The 19685-nt window shown below is 45.3% G+C and overlaps 1 long non-coding RNA gene across 1 annotated transcript in view; it reads left to right on the top strand.

Annotated features, from left to right (window-relative positions):
- LOC146813779 (uncharacterized) overlaps positions 1–19685 on the top strand; it is a 303254-nt gene that overhangs the window by 10752 nt on the left and 272817 nt on the right. The window lies entirely within an intron of this gene.

Here is a 19685-nt window from a genome sequence, read left to right as displayed (position 1 = left end):
AGTTGGCGAACGTGGTGTTGGAACGCTCTCTCTTCATAAGGCGGGCCTTCCAAGATCACACCTACCAGCCATTGCTCCACTGCAATGCTTATCCCCACTGCGGTTCTGAAAGCAGGAAGACTGCAATCCTTGACTTCTAAATGAAGGCCGGGTCACTTTCTGTCCTACTTCTCCTGGGTCATGGTCAGCAACATTCCCCCTAGCCGTGCTGTTCATAATCCGGCTTTTGCTAAAATTGACCCTGCGTCTTTCAGTCATGTTTTAGCTGAGTCTCGACCAGCCCCTCTTGATGCTTTGGATGATGACCCAGAGGGTTTTTCCAGCTGGATCAAGAGGTCGGTAGATTGCCTTTGTCCTACAACCCTACTTAAACTCTCTAGGGATTCCACTTCGAAGCCGTGGTTCACGCAGGAGCTTAAAATGCAGAAACAGGAAATCCCCAAAACTGTATTTTTCCTCTATATCCCAGGCCAAAAGCCATTACCATGCGGATCGGATTGATCTAGCTAGGAATAATCCTTAAGAAATGTTCTCGATTGTCCAGAGCTTTATGACTCCTTGCACTGAATCCATTACTCTCGATTCATCCAAGGCTTGGTGTGAGGAATTGTCTAATTTCGTTGTTGACAAAATCCGTTCCATCCAAGCGTCCTTCACACTAGGCAATGATGCATGGATCTAACCCTGGGCAGTGAACTCCACTCCGCTCGCGGAGTTTCCTGCACTAATCGTTACGCGAAGATTGTGGAGTTCTGAAAAACTCCGCTTTGCGTTGAGTAGCGGAGTTTTTTTCCCTCGCTGGTGTTCGTCAACGTCAAGTTGGCGAATGCGAGCGAGGAAAATCAAGCTCCTGGCGACATTTTTCCTCGTTCGAGATCGTCAACATCATAGCAAGAAAATCAACATCCATGCGAGATTTCTCCACGCGGGGGGGTCAGGTTTCTCATTGAGAATGGTCGCGTATGCTCGCAACAGCTCACATTGAGAAACTGCCCGTTTGTTTTGAGAAAGCTGCCGCTCGAGTAAAAATCTACTCGAGCGGCAGAAAAGGGAAGCAGGAACCGCTTGCACTGTGCATGGTGCCGGTCGCAATGATTGCGCAGTGCGGACAAGCATCCGGCACTGTGCAATCACCGTGAACAGCATTTTTCTATTGTACTCTGCTGCTCGCATAGGTTTGCGTAGTGCGGCGCAGTTTTTTTGCACTTTGCCTAGTGCCACGTAGTGCAACTCTGTGAACTACGCCCAGGGTTACATGGATCAGGCCCTTGCCCTCTCTGACGGCTTTCTCTCCTATTGATCTTCCGGAGTCTTTGAGAGTTCTAAAGGCCTTAAAATCAGGCTTGCTGACCGAACCCTGTGCTGCCAGACTTCTGGCCGCCGTGGCAGAGATAGTGAACCCTGAAGTCAACAGACTGATTAATCTGTCCCTTCAAGATGCCTATGTTCCTGCCGCTTGGAAACAGGCTAAGATTTTAGCGCTTCTAAAAAAACTTCGCTGGATCAACTGATTCCAGCTAATTATCGCCCTATCTCCCTCCTCCCTAGAATGGCAAAAGCCTGTGAAAAGGTGGTCAATAAACAACTTACTGACTCTGTAGAAGGCGTAGGTTTACTTCACCCAGCTCAATCTGGTTTTAGGGCCTCCTATAGCACTGAATCGGCCTTGGTGGAAGTCTCGGAGGCTATTCAGGAGTGCCTGGATTCGGGAGGTAGGGCTGCTCTTTTTGTTGGACCTCTCGGCAGCATTTGATACTGCCCCCCACTCCTTGCTGCTTACCCGCCTTGCGGATTTGGGGTTTGCTGGTGCTGCCTTGAGCTGGTTGAAATCTTTCTTACAAGGGCGCACTCAGCAGGTGTGGGTTCCCCCATTCTCCTCGTTATCTCAGGAGGTATCAACGGGGGTGCCTTAGGGGTCTTCTCTGAGCCCCCTTGTTTTTAATCTTTACGTCACCTCTCTGATTTCTTTGGCTGAAAATTTGGGAGCCAAAATTATAGCATATGCAGATGATACCCAGCTCCTGTTTACCTGGGGCAAATCAGAGTGCTCTCCTTCTCTAGCCAGAAAATGTCTATCTGCTGTATTTCAATTGCTTTCCTCAGCGCTACTTAAATGCAATGAGGACAAGTCTCCTTTATGGGATTTTTCCCCCGCAGTTCAGAGAAACCTTACGGCCAGCAGACTCTCCATTGCCAGCCTCGACGGGGAATCCTGTGAAAAATCTTGGAGTCTGGTTTGAGGAGAACCTTTCCTTCTCCACCCAGATAAAGAAGTTAGTGGGGAATTGCTTTGGGATATTTAAAACCCTGAAGAAATTTCTCCCACTGCTTCCCAGAGCTGCTAAGGAAACGGTGATCAGGGCTTTGACCCTCTCACGGATTGACTACCCGAATGCCTTGTATGTCAGCCTTCCGAGTTACCTTCTTAACAAATTACAGGTTGTTCAAAACGCTGCCGCACGACTTGTTTTTAATATTCCAATGAGAATCAGTGTCAGACAGCATTTGCATTCCCGCCATTGGTTGCCTGTGGCCCAACGAGTTAAGTTTAAAGCCCTGACCCTGGCCTATAGGGCTCTGTATGCCTGTGGCCCTACTTACTTCGGAAGCGCTTTTCATTTTAAATTCCCGCCAGGCTTCTCCGGTCTTTCTCCCAGCTCTTGGCGCATATACCTCGCTTCTGGCTTTCAAGAGTGGGAGGCTGTTCACTTACAATGAGAGGGGTCACCGCTTGGAATTCACTTCCACTCGCCCGCCACAGTATTCAAGACCTCCGCCTATTCAAGAAAAACTTGAAGACTTTTCTGTTTGTTTAACTCACCACTTCTCTCCTTTTCTGGCTCGCACTGGGACACTCCTTGGAGTAGCTGTGCGAGTTATAAAATTATACAACATAACAAGCAAATGAGGCCGGAATGCGATTGATGAGAGGGCAGGGCATAGGTACATCTTCGGTAGATGCCCTGTGATTGTCAACGGTAAATCACCCATGCTGTCCTGGATCAAAAGCTTTACCAGTAGGACAAGTCCAAATGATCTGTTCTGCAAGGGCTTTGCAAGATAAGATACAGTAGTGCTCGCCAAACTTTTTAGAATCACGACCCAATTGTTAGAACGACAGAGAGCACATTTCCATTGAAATGGCCACTATATTTACAAAGACATACAGTTTTACTGACAAAACTATACTGCACACAAGTGAGAATTGTGGAAATCAGGTTTCAGGTGAATATTTATCATTTGCGTGTCACCAAGTAAAGTGCCTTGATTTCTTTTCATCCAATGAACATCCTTGCTCCCGTTACACGTCCGAATTACAGACAACATGTGCTTCACGTTTGCTTTCCTAACTGCTGAATGTGTACAGTTGATTTACAGGCATTAGCATTTTGTTGTGTGTTACAAAAAAGACACCCTACAGCCTTTCCTTTCACACTCCCTGTACCCCAACAAGACTGTCAGATAATTCACTTCACTTTTCTTTCTCTAACTTAAAAGTGAGAGGAGTTTGTAAACACCAATCTTCATGTTAAAAAATAATAATCAGCAATTTTTCAAAAAACACAGCCTGACGTTTGACCTCTGTCGTTGAAGCAAAGCAAATGTGACAAAATAAATACAGAATTTAAAGGCACCTTTATTTACTGCTTGGCCTTTGAGACCCACCGGAATCATCTTGCAACTCACTGCAGTAGGGGAAACACTGAGATAGGGGCTACGCATCATGGTAAAGAAAAGATTTAGAAGCAAAACATCCCCAGGGTGTTCCGAGCTTTACAAGGTGTTTTGGAATGTTCTAAAACAGATTCTGTCCGAAGGGGCTCTCGTCTTGCCGTGAGAGGGAGTCTTAGGACCCGACTACAAGTTGGTCGTTATATTCCGACCCATTTGTAAACCCAGCGTAAACCCCTGTTAACGGCAACGCACTGGTTGGAATTATGAGTTTGGCTGTATTTAACGCATCCAATAATTATTGGCTGTGCTAAAAACCTCAACTGTAGATACATTGCCACAGGTCATACCTGCTGAAATTAAACTCCGGAAAATCATACGGTATTCAGGGCCGGCTTTAGCGCTGGTGGCGCCCAGTGCGACAATGGTTGTTGGCGCCCCCTAGTGACCACTTCTGCCGTGCATTTCCTCACTACCACCCTTTAACAGCGCCCCTCAAGTCTCCATAACCACTCCATCGCTCAGATGCATTAAATTAGTTGTAAAGCTCCACTTTTACCAGTGTAGTGTGTCAGACCACTTTACATCACACGCACAAAACACAGAGACAATCAATCATAGGTGTGCAAATCAGTGTAGAGGAAATGTTACATAAGACAGAGGACTGACTTTAAGGTATAGGAGTCACATGTCATCCACACTGGTTGACAGTGTAGTTTAATAGCGCTTGGTCCGGAGAAGCACAAACTCAGAATTTAAAACATAACACCATAGTTGGGAGTTCTTTTTAATAATCAGAATTGATTTATATCCAAATTAATCATTTTTCCATCATTAGAATATTGAAAGACGGGGGAAAAATCATAACACACTCATTTATACCTTACAGGTTGCATGCAGCTCTTTGATGACAGTAAATAGCTCACTGTTCTATGCTAGGATGTTAACTTATTAACTGCAAGTAATAAAAGGATCTCTCAGACAAAAGCAATGACCTACTGATCTATTTAAATTATATGCACTTTGTGATCTGCTGGTACAGGTTCGTTTGTGATCTGCTGTTACAGGTTCTTTGCAGTAGGCATATTAACCATCTGGGCTACCCTCAAAGCTTCCACTAGACAAACCTCCGATCTTTCTGTGGGAAGAAAATTAATCACGCAGATCTCTTGACATTTTTATTGAGGGCTGAAAACTGCTGGCGGCCAGACCACTGGCAGAAGGTGCCTTTAAAACTATTATTAACTTGCAAACACGACGCCCCCACCTAAAGTCAGCGCCCGGTGCGGTCGCACCGGTCGCACCGCCCTAAAGCCGGCCCTGACGGTATTCACAGTACTATGCAGGTTTGGTGCGCATGTTATTCCCCATAAACACATAATAGGTGTTATTTATTGCCCCTGATAAATAACATACCCTGTGGTATCGTTATTTATCAGGTGTGATAAATAACACCTCAACTTGTAATCAGGGCCAGAGTCTTCTTTTGACAGGCACTTCACCCCCGGTCTTGAAATGTGTGAGCCCTTTCCAGGAAAAATGTTTCCTTCATGGTAGGACCAAAGTAGCACTAACCAAGATCCGTAGCATTAACGCGCATGCAGGTATCGACAGGTGCAGGTGTGTGGCCTTCTGTGCATACAGCCACTCTGCATGCTTCGGTCATGGCCTGGCCGTTTCAGCCACAGACTCCAGGCATGAAGCGCGCAGTCGCAGCAGCAAGGCTGCACCACTGGTACCACATGAGGTATGGTTGGGAGCTGGCTGCTCCACCTGGGTGCAGCTGCTCAGGCCTGAGGGTCTCTGGAGCAGTGGGCAGGGTCAGGTCTGTGGCCTTCTGTGCATACAGCCACTCTGCATGCTTCGGTCATGGCCTGGCCGTTTCAGCCACAGACTCCAGGCATGAAGCGCGCAGTCGCAGCAGCAAGGCTGCACCACTGGTACCACATGAGGTATTATTGGGAGCTGGCTGTTGCACCTGGGTGCAGCTGCTCAGGCCTGAGGGTCTCTGGAGCAGTAGGCAGGGTCAGGTCTGTGGCCTTCTGTGCATACAGCCACTCTGCATGCTTCGGTCATGGCCTGGCCGTTTCAGCCACAGACTCCAGGCATGAAGCGCGCAGTCGCAGCAGCAAGGCTGCACCACTGGTACCACATGAGGTATTATTGGGAGCTGGCTGTTGCACCTGGGTGCAGCTGCTCAGGCCTGAGGGTCTCTGGAGCAGTAGGCAGGGTCAGGTCTGTGGCCTTCTGTGCATACAGCCACTCTGCATGCTTCGGTCATGGCCTGGCCGTTTCAGCCACAGACTCCAGGCATGAAGCGCGCAGTCGCAGCAGCAAGGCTGCACCACTGGTACCACATGAGGTATGATTGGGAGCTGGCTGTTGCACCTGGGTGCAGCTGCTCAGGCCTGAGGGTCTCTGGAGCAGTAGGCAGGGTCAGGTCTGTGGCCTTCTGTGCATACAGCCACTCTGCATGCTTCGGTCATGGCCTGGCCGTTTCAGCCACAGACTCCAGGCATGAAGCGCGCAGTCGCAGCAGCAAGGCTGCACCACTGGTACCACATGAGGTATGGTTGGGAGCTGGCTGATCCACCTGGCGCAGCTGCTCAGGTCTGATGGTCTCTGGAGCAGTAGGCAGGGTCATGCTACTGAGAGTCGGGAGGTTTTCAGAAGTGCTAGAAAGGTCATTGGTTGGCAGAAAGGCACTACATGCTTCAGGGTTATTGCTCTTTCCAAGCCTATGAAGCACCAGTCATGCTATCCGCAAACACATGGACCCTCACTTTACAGCTGGGTGACTGGTGAGATTTACTGTCAGGCACTCAATATCATTTGTGACTTAATTTGCTATCAAGATGGAGGTAAACTCAAATATACACCGGTCCCAGAATTAGTGATCCATCAACAAAATCATATGTGGACAGGCTGAGCAGGGGGCGTGAGTCCTAATTCTGGATTCAGTAAGCAGATTCCCTTCCCTATAGTAAACATGAGGTCTTTGCCTGTCTATTGTGTGTGAAATGTATTTCTTTCACTAACTATAAAACGGTGTTCCAAAGAATAGCCTGCATGTACCAAAACCTATTCATTTTAAGACAGTTGCCTGCACATTATAGGTAGTGGGATGTTTAGGGTGTGCTCTATAGCCACTAACACATTGAGGTTTAGTGTGAAACCATGAACCTAATAGCTAATTTAGGAATGCCCATGTATATTCAATATACAATGTAATTGTAATAAAGATTGCTCAAAGAATCTGGAAATTATTAACTCAGTAATTTTAATACCTGGAGAATGTAATTCCCAATTACAAATGTGTTTGCCTAGAGCCCTCATAATAGTAGAACAAGCATTTACAAAGTCAATAGTTCTAGGTTTAGTGTGACAATGCGCGCAAGCACAGGCGTGCAGTGATGAGGTTTCCATGCAACAGCACAATGCGGACCGTGGTTAGTAGTGGTGTGATTTTAGTGATGATGGTACTGGTGGGAATGTTACTGGTAATGATGGTACTGGTGTTACTAATGGTGTATTAGAGGTAGTGGTTTCCCATTAGTGGTAGTATTGTTGAATCAGTATTGGTGGCAGGGGCGGCTCATCCATGTGGGCGGTGGAGCATCGCCCCACTGCTTTCCCGCCGTGCGAGAAGTAGAAACATAAAATGGTATAATAAATACCATTTTACGTTCCTTCTTTCCGCACGGCAAGAAAACAGAAGAGTTTGGTTGAGGCGGGCGGGTGAGCGTTCCTGCTCGAGGGCAGGGGACGAATGGCTTGCCCACTGTTGTGAGTGCTGACTGTTTGGCCGGCCCACTGGAGCCGAACAAACCAGTCATGCACACTCTGCCATTTTCTCCAGGTAGGCTGCAAAATAGGAATAGCGAGTCGCTATTAGGAATGGGCATTCCGAGGGCGTCCCTTCCTAATGGCGAGTCCTCCAGGTATTTATGACTCTTTTGCGACCACAATGGTTGTCGCAAAACAGTCGCAGTTTACCACCCTTCTCAGAAGGGTGGTAAAGCCCTCGCAAACGGGAAGGGGTCTCCAGGGGACCCCTTCTCCTTTGTGAATGCAGGGGTAAATATTTTTTAAGTGCAGGCAGTGATCCCAGGGAGCCCTACCTGCCCTTAAAAAATTTAACAAAAACGTTTCATTTTTTCTTTTGTAAATGCACCCCGTTTTCCTTTAAAGAAAACAGGCTGCATTTTTTTTTTAAACTGCTTTATTGCAAACCAGTCACAGACATGGTGGTCTGCTGACCCCAGCAGGCCACCATCCCTGTGAGTGCTGACCATTCCCAATGGGGTCGAAAATAACGAGTGGCTCATGAATATTGATGAGCTTCGCATTTTGCAACCCTATTGGGAATCGCTAACAGTGTCTCTCACACTGTTATACATTGGATTTAGTGCCTCGAAACATGTGAATCGCAATTTGTCGCCTATTGCGAGGCGCTAAATCCAATGGTCGTACATCTGGCCCTTGGTGTTATTGAGGTGGTATTATTGGTGGTCCTATTGGTATTAGACGCAATGGTATTGGTGAAGGTGTGGTATTAGTGGTGGTTTGGCATTTGTTGTCTTTGGCGTTGCTAGTGATGTGGAAAAACTGGCAGTATTAGAGGCAATGTTAGAGTTATTCTGACGTTCGAGTCATGAAAAAAGTATTCAAAAATGCCTGCTGCAAAAAAATATATATTGTTTCTGTATACAATACATGTATTAGCTACAGAATTGAGTCACAACAGGTGTGATGCATGAGTTTACTTTTTAGATGCAAAATAGTCCCTCAAGCATTACAACACAAGCGCTCTCTAGAAAGCAAAATTATACACGACCATCCAGCCAATAGCATGGCCGTGTGAGAGAGACACTCATCTGCTCTCATCTGAAATGTGATTGATAATGCCTTAAGACAATGGCTGAAAGACACTGGTCCAAATAACCAAAGGGTCAAAGGGGGAATATTGGGTATATTGGGTAGCTCTTACAGACCAGTTCAGTGTCAACCTAGTCCTAAAAAGAGTAGCTGGAAAGAAATTCGGGTCAGATGTATAAACCTATTTAGCAGCACCAAGCCTGCAATTTGCTAAATCACAGGGTTTTCGACCACTAAATAACCCTTTAGTGTGTAATAAACCCATTTTGCTATTTTGTTACAGGTTACTATAATGCAAAAAGCATGTCAGATTGCTCTGTGGAAGGGGAGTCTTTGCTTAAGGTATCCCTTCTAAATAGCAATTTGTTATTTCTCAACATTTTACTACTGAAATCTGGTCGCAAAATATTGAAAAGTTACGTACTCCCAAAATGGGATGACAACACATTTGCAAAAGAGAAAAGTGTAAAAATAACCAGTAAAAAAACCTTTGTTTGGGACTTGGTTGGGAAGTAGGCAGTGATCTAGGGGACAACTGCCATTTTTCAAACTAGTTTAAAAAAACAGAAACTTTTCATTTTAATGCGGCCATGTTTCCTTTATGGAACACAGCCTGCATTTTCCGAAAAGATTTACTTTATTTAAATGTGATCACAGACATGGTGGTTTGCTGACCCCAGCAGTGCTTAGGTAGAAGGGAATCTAATTTCTGTGACTATCACCGCAAGGCTAGATCAGGACTACTGCAGGGCCGCATCACCCCAAAGTCCAACATCTTGGCTTTATCAACTTTGAAGCTCTGTGTGGCATTGTGCACTTATTAACACTGAGAGGCACTATGCCCCTTCTTTCCAAGCCACCCATGGGTACAGCAACCTAGAATCCAGCTAGTACAGATCAGGGAACTTCTGCCCTAACTTCAGACATTCTAAGCATTTTTAGATACTTGAACACAGTTTGTAAAAATTGATAAACCAACAGTTATTTCAGACAAAATTGTTTTTGGAAATGGGATAAGGATACACCTTATAGGTAGAAATTTTATAAATATTGTTGAAGAGTTGAAGATATGACAATGTGCATAGATCCTTACTCTCAGGAAATCCTTACAGAAGCTAATATTTTATTTTTAATACATATTTTAATGACAGGAGTTTTTACACGTTTTTGTTGTAGAAGACCCACAACATTGATTTCAAGGTTTTGCACAATGTCATTAGAGTCATTTAGAGTCAAAAGTTAAGAAGGCTTAAATAAATTGCATAGAAGATTATTATCCCTACTCTGGAAGTAATGGAGCTGGGGTGAGACCGCGCATGAGATATGAACATTGCTTTTACTTCCACTATAACCACTTTTGCTGATGAGGGGAAGGTGGAGAGAAAATCAGGTACGGGACTCTGTAGATATATATTAAATTGAATAATGAGGACACTGGAACATATGTGGGTTTTTATTTCTTTTTTGAAGAAAATCAGGTAAAAGAATGAGGTATGTGCTTGAAATGAATTATGAATATGCATGTATTGAGCAAATATTAAGAGACTCAGGGCCAAATGCTAAAATATATTTAAAAAGCCACGCAAGGGGTAATCTGTGCCACCTTGCGTGGCTTTGTAAAAAAATGTAAAGAATGCAGATGCCCGCGCTGCATGGCGTTGCATTTCGTTCTGGGTGGCGTTCCATGGGTGGAGCATGGGCGTTCCTGTGCATCCACCCATGGATTTCTCACAATCCCAGATTTGCAATAGTTTGTAAAACCTGGGATTCTGTGACATCACTACGCCTCCCAGAGGATGTCGTAACGAGGCGCAAAATCTTCTTTTCTCCTCTGTATTTGCTCGCTCAATGTGTGCTGCACCCTGCAGCACACACAGAAAGAGGAAAATGCCTTGAGGAATTATTTTTGTGCAGGAAGGTGTCCCGCCCTGCCCAAAATTAATTTTGTGTGAAACGCAGGCACCCTTGCAACATAAGCCTCCGCTTGTGATTGAGGAGCCGTGTGGCTAACGGAGAGGCACTGTTTGAAGAGTAAGGCACTTCAGTTCCTTTCCGACATGGAGAGGAAGGATATCTGGTGTTTTCCAAATGCTAAGTGAATAGCATGAGAAGTCCTGCCATCTGGTTTCCCTTTATTCATTTCCTGATCTCTAAGAATGGTGGGAGTGAAGGGTTTACGCATCTCACAGAAGTGGACATCTCAGTTGCCGGCTGGAGTTGGTACCTGGTCTCTGATTTGCAGGTGATGCAGCAGATCCTGATGGTAACATTGGCAGGAACTGATAGCCAAGGGAATCACTATGTCAAATTTATGAAGACTTCTAAGAAATCATGCCACATAAAAGTTCAATAACAAATCATAACACAAGAAGAAAGGAAGGAGTAATTTCCTGAAAAAAGGGAGACTTGCTGATAAAAATCATCCAAATTATGGCGGTGGTAGTAAATTCATGATTGAAAGAATTTCTGTTGGTCTAGCATGCTCTGATAGAATTACATGTGCCGTGCTTTACCTATGCAGGAGGTAATTCCATCAGAGGATTCTCTGCCAATGGCAAATCTTCCATTGATAGATTTACCACTTCCACTGCAAATTGGAGGGTTTCACAATACCAATCAGCTCATAATCACGTGCAGAGTTATAAGTAGTAAGAAGGACAAATGAGGTAAGTGCAAAGTCAAGCGTAAATTACGATGAGTGTCGCCCGTGGTATCTTCTGCACAAAACTGCATAAGTTGTTTCGGCTGCTGTCCTAATGTACTATTATGAGGCAAAGTTTGTAAGAGCTTAGGGCCATATGTATCTGGGTTGCATCGTATTTGAACCATTCAACGGAGTGCAAATGTGGCGCAAACTATGAGATGCGATTTATCAAGGCACGCAAGGTCACCTAGTGTGGCCCTGAGTGGCTTGATTAACCCAGAGTAACGCAATGCAGCGCAAATTGCTGCGTTGCATGACTATGCCTCAGGGAGGCATTCCATGGGTGGAGCGTGGATGTTCCCACGCAAAACCTATGGATTTTGATGCATTCCCAGGTTTACCATAAGTGTTATACCTGGCAATACCTCAAAACTACTACGCCTCTCCAGGTGAGATGTAGCGAAGAGAATATATTTATTTCTCCTCATTCTTCCCGCTTTCTACATGTGCTGCATTCTGCAGCACCCATGCACTGAAGTTGGGAGGTTCTACTCACAAGCCGTTAAATCCTTTCTACTGAGGTTGGGAGGCTCTACTCGCACCGTCTTTAAATCCTTTCTACTGAGGTTGGGAGGTTCTACTCACATGCCGTTAAATCCTTTCTACTGAGGTTGGGAGGCTCTACTCGCACCGTCTTTAAATCCTTTCTACTGAGGTTGGGAGGCTCTACTCGCACCGTCTTTAAATCCTTTCTACTGAGGTTGGGTGGCTCTACTCGCACCGTCTTTAAATCCTTTCTACTGAGGTTGGGAAGCTCTACTCGGACCGTCTTTAAATCCTTTCTACTGAGATTGGAGGTTCCACTCGCATAGTCTTGAAATCCTTTCTACTGAGGTTGAGAGGCTCTACTCGCACCATCTTTAAATCCTTTCTACTGAGGTTGAGAGGCTCTACTCGCACCGTCTTTAAATCCTTTCTACTGAGGTCAGGAGGCTCTACTCGCACCGTCTTTAAATCCTTTCTACTGAGGTTGGGAGGCTCTACTCGGACCGTCTTTAAATCCTTTCTACTGAGATTGGAGGTTCCACTCGCATAGTCTTGAAATCCTTTCTACTGAGGTTGAGAGGCTCTACTCGCACCATCTTTAAATCCTTTCTACTGAGGTTGGGAGGCTCTACTCGCACCGTCTTTAAATCCTTTCTACTGAGGTCAGGAGGCTCTACTCGCACCGTCTTTAAATCCTTTCTACTGAGGTTGGGAGGCTCTACTCGCACCGTCTTTAAATCCTTTCTACTGAGGTTGGGAAGCTCTACTCGGACCGTCTTTAAATCCTTTCTACTGAGATTGGAGGTTCCACTTGCATAGTCTTGAAATCCTTTCTACTGAGGTTGAGAGGCTCTACTCGCACCGTCTTTAAATCCTTTCTACTGAGGTTGAGAGGCTCTACTCGCACCATCTTTAAATCCTTTATACTGAGGTTAGAAGTTCCACTCGCATCGTCTTGAAATCCTTTCTACTGAGGTTGGGAGGCTCTACTCGCACCGTCTTTAAATCCTTTCTACTGAGGTCGGGAGGCTCTACTCGCACCGTCTTTAAATCCTTTCTACTGAGGTTGGAGGTTCCACTCGCATCGCCTTTAAATCATTTTTACTGAGGTTGCGAGGCTAAACTCACACCGCTTTTAAGTCCTATCGACTGAGGTTGCGTGGACCGTGGATACCCCACAAACTCTCCATGGAACCCCAGGTCTTGGAAGCGAGGGGTAGGAGTGGGAGGAGCAGCACCAGTTTTTGAGGTGAAATACAGTTTGAATCTGAAGATCCTGGGACAAAGAAGCGCTCTCATTGGTAGGGTGAGCTCGCGGGGGAGGGTCCTGATGCAGATGGTTAGCCGAACATACAAATGGAGTAGTAATTTGTTTAAAATTTACAAATAATTTGCATAATTCGCTGCTGTCCTCTTTTTGTGACTGGATGGTTACGGTGAAGGGTAGTGTCATTTTAAGGGGGTAAGTGACAGAGATCTCAACTTGAGCCTCGGGGAGCGGGAATCTAATAAACAGGGTAAATTGTTCTTCTAAGAGATTACACACAGATTCACCACACTTTTCTGTCGCTTCCATGAGCTTTGTGTATGTGGCGCCTTGTATGCAATCATCAGGGTATCATATTTTGCTTTTAGCACAACAATGTAATGCACTGAAATAACCTTCTTTTATCCATCGGTATATTTTTATAAAGTATGAATGATTTTTTATTATATTGCGATTTTATGTAGATCATAAAATTTTAGCTTGTGATTTTTGATACGTTTGTAATGGTTTAAAGTAATCATACAATAAAGATATTCAGCATTTGATTTTGTAAGGTCGTATGCAATGCATAGGGTGCTATGCAAGGTCACGCTGTGCGTTATGCTTGGTGTTGGCCAGTGCATATTTACGAGTTCACCGCCAGTTCACATAGGGTGCACAGACAGACGTAGCCATTCATTCTCCTTCAGGGGAGAACTCAGAAAATGAAAATACGCCTACCTGGACCACACCATTAATCACACCAAGCACGCAAAGGAAGTGAACCGGACACTTAAAAAATTCCCCTTCACCCATTCAATCTCCTTCCATCCACCTGTTTATCTACCACTTCTGTCTACTCATCCATTCATTTGCCCATCCCTTCACTGTTACATCCATCCATCATTTCATTCGCTCAAACATACACCCATTCTTTCTTAAAATTACCCATCAACATCTCCATGTGTCCATCTAATCATCCTTTGACCCATCATCCATGCTATCATTCTTCCCTATCTATTCATCATCCTTTCAACCATTCCCCTATTGATCCTTTCACTCTTCCATCCATCCTTTCTCCATTCCCCTATTGATCCTTTCACTCTTCCATCCATCCTTTCTCCATTCTATCCATGTATTTTCCCCCGCTTCTTTTTAACCTTACATGCTGGCTTTCACCTTTTCATCCTTATTCCTTTCATGTTTCCTTCCTACCTTTCACTCTTCCTTTCTCCTCCCATTCTTTCCCCCGTCTACACATCTGTTGTCTCTCATCTTTACTTTTTCTTTCCTTTCTCTCCCTTGTTCACTTTTTAGGTCTTGCCTGAGACAGTGTATGCGCTGCATGCGCTCTCACTTGTGAGAAGTATTGTTTACAATACAGGGCTTGGAGCCTGCCCATAGCTTACCACTCATTGGCTTAATTGTCACTTTTCTTTGCTGCCACCTAATTGGCCAGCGCGTTCCGGGCATCACTTCCTTTACTTTCTGTGGAACATGGACCAGGCACAGATTAATCCAGTTTAATTAGTGTCCCTCCACTGATCACGCTGTGATTAAGGTACGCCATTCAGAACCCTTACTTTGTTTCCAGTTCTCGTGCTACTTCTCCATTTGTTCTGTTTTTAAATTAATTTTGTTTATCTACGCCAGCATCTTTTGGCTTACTTGTACAACTAAACTAAAATTACATTTTACATGCGTTGGATTAAGCTGCTACTAACAACTAGGGGTAGGCAAAATATTCCATTCCACCAGCGGAATTTTGGCGACTCTGAGTTACTCCTATAATGCGGAGTTCCAGTCAAATTCCACCAATCGCTGAGTGATGGAATTGTTTCTCACACGCGGCTCCCAGATCGGAAGTTGGCGAGTGAGATTTGGTATCCCCTTCAGTGATTACTGATTGCTTGGAGGACAGGCATTCGCAACCGTTTGCGGTCAGAGGATGCCACTCAAGTAGAAAATATACTTGAGCTGCAGCAAAATTAACTTGAGTAGCTGCACTCTCTGGCACACTGCATGGTGCATTTGCACAGAATTTTAGACGCAGATCACTCTCCTGATGCTAAATCAGAGCACAAGCAGCGCGACGTGCCTATTTCCTGCTGTTGGTGGAACTTTGTGAAATCTTGCAAAGTTTTTATGTAACTCCGAGAATGCCTCAAGTTCCACCCACCTATTAATAACACATTTACTCCTTCATGATGCTTGCTGCCATACGCCTATTTTCATTGCCTTTCAGCCCTTCATCCCCTTTATATTTCATACCTTTTCATTGATTTCAAGTTCAGTTACTTATTTAAGTTACTTACACACACAACTGTACTCCTCTATGCCACTTGACTCTACGCGACTCCACTATATGCAACTCCACTCCACTTCAAGCCACTCTCCACCACTCCACTGTATGCCAAAACTCTACACCACCCCACTCTATGCCACTCCATTCTCCACCACCCCACCCCACTCTACTCCACACAACACCACTCTACATCTGTCAGCACCACTCCACGCCACACAATGACAGTCTACTCCAAGCCACTCTGTTCCACTCTACGCCACTCCATTCTACCCGACTCCACTGTACGCCAACCCACTCTATACCACTTTACTCTAAACCATTTCACTCCACTCTATGCTACTATACGCTACTCCACTCTGTGCCACTATATGCTACTCCACTCTGCGCCACTATACTCCACTCTACACCACTCCACTCTATGCCTCTGCACTCTAAGCCACTCTACTCCTCTCTATGCCTCTCTACTCTAAGCCACTATACTGTATGTCACACCACTCCACGCCACTCTCTGTCACTCCACTCTACTCTGTACCACTCCACTCTATACCACTTTACTCTGTGAGACTCCACTCTACTCTATGCCACTCCACTGTTTGTCACTGTACTTGACACTACACTACTAACTCCACTCTACATCACTCTGCGCCACTCACTCCATGCCACTCTACACTACTCCACTCAATACTACTCCACTCCACTCTCCGCTACTCCACTCGACACTCTACCCATGACACTTGACCCAAGTCAATGCCACTCCATACCTTTGCACGTCACCCTACTCTATGCCACTCCCCTTCACTCTATGCTACTCCACTCAACGCTACAGCACGCCATTCCACACCACTCTATGCTACTCCATTCTATGCCAGTCCACTCTATGCCACTCCACTCTACACCACTCTACTCTATGTCACTCTACTCAATGTCACTTCACTTTACTCTGTGCTACTCTTATCTACCCCACTCCACTCAACACATTTCTCACCACTCAACTCCACGGCACTCTATGCCACTCAACTCTACACCACTATACACTGCGCCGCTCTACTTTATGCCACTCCACTCCCCGCCACACCACTATGTCACTCTCCTCCACTCTGTCACTCCACTCTAAGCCACTACACTCTACACCACTCAATGCAACTTCACTCTATTCTATGCAACTCTACTCTACGCCACTACACTATGTGCCACTCCGCTCAACTCTGCGCACTCTGCTCCATGCCACTGCACTATACGCTACTCTTTGCCACTCCATTCTACCCTGCACTACTCTACTCTGCAACACTCCACTCTACACTACTCCACTCTATACTAAACCACTCCACTCTACGCCACTCCGTTCTAAACCACAACACTCTTTGCAACTCCACTCCTCGCCACTCCACTCTACATCACTCTACTCTGCGCCACTCAAATTCTTGCCACTCCACTTTACTGTATGCTACTCCTCTTTATGCCACTCTTCTCTACGCTACGCCATTCAACTCCACCCCTTGGCATGGCACTCTGCGCCACTCCACTCTATGCTGCTCCACTCTTCAGTACTCTACTCTAAACCACTCTTCTATACGCTAAACTCCTCAACTCTGTGCCTCTACACCCTAAGCCATTTTACTCTACATCGTTCCACCCCATTTCACTCGATTCTATGCCAGTGTACTCATACGCCATTCCACTCCATTCTATGCCACTTCATTCAACTCTATGCACTCTGCTCTATGCCACCCGACTATATGCAACTCTGTGCCATGCCACTCTACTCCCCACTACTCTATGCCACTCTGCTCTTCACCACTCCACGCTACTCTACACCACACTGATGGAGCAGGGGCTCGTAGAAAAAGAGACTTGCTCGGAAGCAATCCACTCATTTAACTCATTAACAAAGTTATTAATAAGTTTCGTGAAAATAGTACGCACCACATGAACACGCGGTTTAGCAAAGCTTGCTTATCTGTGTACTAACGAGGATAACAATAAAGAAGGACTAATACCGCTTTAAACGGGGAAACTGTTGGGCGCATGCGTCAGCTACATCTACGTAGGATGACAAAATAATGCTTGGAGGGAAATTCTGGTGCATGAGCAGGAGATACTAAAATGGAGTCTTGAAGACTCACGTGCATGGCATCTCCTTATTTGAACTAAATCGAGTTGTTTTACCAATGCTAAAGCGTGGAAAAGATATTAATAAATACATTGGGATAAAGTAGAGGTGGGTGGTATACAGTGCAAACTCTTTATTTTCCAAACCAACATCTGTTTTCTGACTTTTATAATTAGTGCGTATTTGGGCCTCTCTTGCATAGTCGGATTGAATGGAGTGACGCGACGTCTGCGCATGCCCAGTGAGTGAAGCCATGAAGGCCATGACAAAGCAGTTGAAAGGGAGACAAAGAACAAATGCTACATCCTGGGAACAGGATGGTGAAGAGTTCAACAATGAAGAGAGACATTCATGACCGACTTAAATTGTTTCCATGTTGATATTCTTAGTATATGGGAATAAAATTTATGAAAACAGAATAAGGGGATGGGTTTGCGAACAATAGGTCAACTGATATTAGTGACATGTAAGCATAGTGTGATGAAGAACCCCCCTTGCCTGACCAATCATATTTCGTATTTTTACAATATTGAAACTTTAGTGGGTGGAACATGCAGAACGAAAGGTATAACTAAGATAGCTTTAGTTAGGTGGGAGATGCAGATGGAGAAGCCTTGCTGTCGGGGAAAGAAGCTGACTGTTAGGAGATGCAGGAGTTGCTGATGAAGAACTGATTGCAGAACCTGAAGCAGAACTTTCTATCCTAATTAACTTTGGGTTAGATTCGAAGATTGCGGAAGAATCTCGAGGAGGAAGACAGTGTCAGAGAGGGGTGCGGCACAACCGTCGGTATTCGAGAGAGGTCAACTATCCTGTCCTGATTCCTGTCCTGAAGTCTTTGTCTTCTGACTGATCCCAGGGGACCCTTACCAGCCCTTTGGGCAGTGGGTTGGTCCGTCACACCATCCTTGGTAACTATAATTATTCGTTATTTGCTGAATGTTCTTCTCTCTCTGTCCTCTTTATCTCTCTGAGTATTGATTATTGCGTGAGTCCGAGGTATATGTATGGTGATTATGAATTGAATTTTTCTCCCAATGAAGGAAGGTGACTGCACTGTATTGAATTGTTCACATGTATTTAATTTAGATAAAGATTTAAAATTTCATGAGTCTGTGGTTTTTTACTTTTAATAAATGAAAGTTAAAGTTATGTTAGTTATCACCATCAACTAGTTCAACTAATGGCCCATCGACCAGAGGAAAGAACTTGTTGATCTGTGAAGGGTTAGTTAGAGATGAAAAAGGTATTGAATAAACTAATCCTAAACAGTTTGTGAACATTAAATGGAAACCCCCCTTTACAGATCAGCGGTTTTTACCACCTTGAGTTTATGGGCCCAGGTGAGTATATGATAGTGGAGTATCTGTTGTGGGTGAACCGCTAGATCAACACCACTCCACTCTATGCCAGTCTATGCAAATCCACTCTACGCCACTCTACTCTACTCTCCACTATGCAAATATATCATACATCATGCTACTCTACGCCACACCACTAAAAACATGCTGTACAACATGGCTAAAACGCAAAAAGAACTATTGATGGATAGAATGCAGAACAATGTCATACATTCAACCCAGTACAGATATCTGGGCCTAAATCCATCGTTATTTTGCTCTCCATACCATACCAGTTTGGACCCAGCCATATGCAAATCAGTCTTGACCCTGTGCCCAATGGGAACAGTCCAGCCCGAACTGCCAGGCCAGGTCCTCCCTGGACTGGAAACAAGCATCCTAGGACCGGTTTCGGGGTTTCAACCCTCTTCAGCCAGGATAGCCTGATTACAGTGGCATGGAGAGCACGGGACTCTGACGTCTGAGCATACCCGTCCCACTCGGGGGGACAAATGCAAAAAGAACTATTGATGGACAGAATGCAGAACAATGTCATACATTCACCCCAGTACAGAGATCTGGGCCTAAATCCATCGTTTTTTTGCTCACCATGCCATACCAGTTTGGACCCAGCCATATGCAAATCAGTCTTGACCCTGTGCCCAATGACTGGGGTGAATGTATGACATTGTTCTGCATTCTGTCCATCAATAGTTCTTTTAGCATTTGTCACCCCGAGTGGGACGGGTATGCTCAGACGTGAGTTCCGTGCTCTCCATGCCACTGGAATCAAGCTATCCTGGCTGAAGAGGGGTGAACCCCTGAAACCGGTCCTAGTATGCTTGTTTCCAGTCCAGAGAGGACCTGGCCTGGCAGTTCGGGATGGACTGTTCCCATTGGGCACAGGGTCAAGACTGATTTGCATAAGGCTGGGTCCAAACTGG

Source organism: Triturus cristatus, chromosome 6 (genome assembly GCF_964204655.1).
Source record: "Triturus cristatus chromosome 6, aTriCri1.1, whole genome shotgun sequence".
NCBI lineage: Eukaryota > Metazoa > Chordata > Amphibia > Caudata > Salamandridae > Triturus > Triturus cristatus.
Note: the sequence above shows the minus strand (reverse complement) of the source record. Positions and strands in the feature narration are given on the sequence as shown.